This window comes from Asparagus officinalis, chromosome 3 (genome assembly GCF_001876935.1).
Source record: "Asparagus officinalis chromosome 3, Aspof.V1, whole genome shotgun sequence".
Taxonomy (NCBI): Eukaryota; Viridiplantae; Streptophyta; class Magnoliopsida; order Asparagales; family Asparagaceae; genus Asparagus; species Asparagus officinalis.
Window position 1 is genome coordinate 34470523 of NC_033796.1, and position 2931 is coordinate 34473453.

The window sequence follows — 2931 nt, forward strand, 5'->3', positions numbered from 1 at the left end:
GAGATGGATATATTGAAGGACAGGAATTTGGAGGTGTGTATGGCGATGAGGAGAGCAGGGAAGAGTGCGGAGGTCAGGATGTACGCAGGAGTTGGGCATGCGTTCCAGGTTTTGAACAATTACAGCATGTCTCAGGTTAGGACTCGGGAGATGTTGGGGGACGTGAAGGCTTTTGTCGATAACTGTAGATGAATGAATTTAAAAAAAAAATTTAATGTTTTCAAGGGAAGAAGATGATCTAGTGTTTCCTATGCTAGCTGTTGGCATTAGTTTTTTTTTTTTACGAGGGTATGAGAAGTGAACAAAGATTGTATATATATATAGTAATGGATTCATTCTGCTTTGCTTTTTGTATAAATTTCTCATCTTGAGTTCACATGCACTACTCATGTTTCTACAATTGTCATGAGTTCATTTTGCGCCATTTCCAATTTGAAACAGCTAGGTCAAACGCTGGCTTGTTCCTGATGGAATCGTCCAATATTAGGAATCTTGACCCGTTAAACTTTCTGTACCTCAATTGGAAAAGGGTTTTTCTAACGGGTGTCCTTCCGCACCCATTAATTTGGATAAAAATTTATTAATTTGGTATCATATCTAAAAAAACATCCCCTTGGTGTCATAACAATGTTTTCTCTCTTCCTCAATTGTCTTAAATACCATCACGTTTACTAAAATTGATTCTTTCTCTTCCCCGTTTTCATTTTTGCATTCAAAATTTAATTTACACATAATAAATTTTTTTATAAATAAACATATGAATAATTGTTTATATGAAAAATACTCTGAAAAAATATTTTTAAATAAAAAATTATTAAATAATAACAAATGTATTATACTTACCTAAAATTACCGGTGGTCACTAAGTCTATCCTTTCAATGATGAGGTTTATTATGAAAAAAATGAATTATTTTTTCAAATGAGTTTTTTTCTTAACTATTTTTTTGAGGAAAACTGATAAAATATTTGGGGTGAAGTAAGAAAGAGAGAAACTAAGAGTCTTAATTAGTATGGATTAAACGTCATAAATTTGGAAGTAAAAAGAGTAAAATAAGATAGAATTATTGTGACATTTAAGGCAGGTCATTATGAATATTTCCACATTTGTGCATTTCTAATCCATATTAATGTGTACCCAAAAGCACCGTTAGCGAAACTCATTAAAAAAAGAGCGCTACTACAGGGACCCAAAATATGAGATCATTGGAGGGGACACTTTGGGTCCTTAAGACATTTTTCTTAAAAAAGTATACTCATTTGGTACAAAAGAAAAATTACCTACTTCGAGAAAAAAAATAATTGAGAGTAGGCTATAAGGAACAACTACCGACACTTTTCTGTCTTCTCTTGCTTTTTTGTTTCTTTTTCAAAAAATAATAGAAATGATACTGAAAGAAAGAAAAAGAAAAAGAAAAAGAAAAAGATTTCATTTCATGAAAATAATACAGATTATCATACTGATCAACATGTACTAGTGAACCGTGTGCAAGGAAACAGATAAAGAAACAGCCTCTCATGCTGATTGCGGAGGGTAAATGTTTCTTGTCACAAACTCATCTTCTCACTAAAGAAACATTTGGAAACAAAATCCTTTTTCCTGTCCCCATTGCCTCGGGACCAACTTTAGGGATGTCGGTCACTTAAGATCGCATTGTTTATCTAATAAATAAATTTTAAAAAAAAATCCCGACATATTACTTATTGTAAAAGCAAAAAAAAAAAAAGGACAGGTATTCAAGGCAAAAATACAACTATAAGCTTCTCAGATTCTGTCGTCAACGCCTCTTCTACGTACTTCGATCCTAAATGCAAACGTCCTCCATCATGAGGGAGAATAGGAGGACTCAGATGACACGATTGTCACTTTATTCCAATTTGATGGGACTTATTCTTATCCCTTTCTTCAAATCCTTCGTACTTGTGATGCTCGTATTTCTATTAATTAGCGCCGTCCTTTATACCGGGGAAAAGACCGTTGACTTCTCACACACTCGAAGAACCTCTCCGGATCATTGTAGAGCACTCTGCTCGTGCTCATTAATTTACAGGCTGATCGATGAAAAAAGGCTGCTACATTAATGAACACAACGACGAAGGATTATTCTTCGTCCAGAGAACAGGGATAATAGCAAGGACCACTGGCTAGCTAGTGGCAAGGGTACTACTGCATGTGGGCAAAATCATGATTCCAGTGGGCGAAAGTGTACCCGACACTTTCATACTTGTGCAGTTCGTTTTTGACTCGAAGCGAACACCAACGGTCAGCACATTTGAAGACATCCTTTAAGTCAACCGCATCAGTCACTTGGAAAATATCTCAACAAATTAACACATCATGTTGAAGCTTAAACGCTCACTATATATATATATATAAGCAAGGTACAGGTCATTCTAGACGCGAGAAGTCGCGACGTGTACACACGGATTTGGATCCTCTCCACTACAAAAAAGTAGTGGAGAGACCACTACTTTTAATCTCAAGCATTGATTATTTAGTAGGCGGTTATGATACAATCTAAATCTAACACTTACCATACCCCGTGTATTGCGCTCATTCCTAATTTGCACTAAAAGAAAAAATCATAACCATCAACTAGATAATCAATGGCTGTGATTATGTAGTGGTTCCTCCACTATTTTTTTTGTAGTGGAGAGGATCCGAATCCGTGTACACACGTACAAATTCCACAACACCAGCTAGTGATGTCATTTTCAGGAATCAAATATTTGTGGGTTGATATCTCAAGAACGTGCACTCAGGGCAAAACCTAGGAGTGTATTTTGCTCTAGCTAGCGCACTCCGGATGCGAAAGATCCGATCGATTCCACTTGCATATGTGCAGGGAATTGAACCGTCTCGAATCGAAAGATCGTCAAAAGAAAAACTGAACCGGGTTCCCTCGTTCATACAACGACTAGGTATATATTTG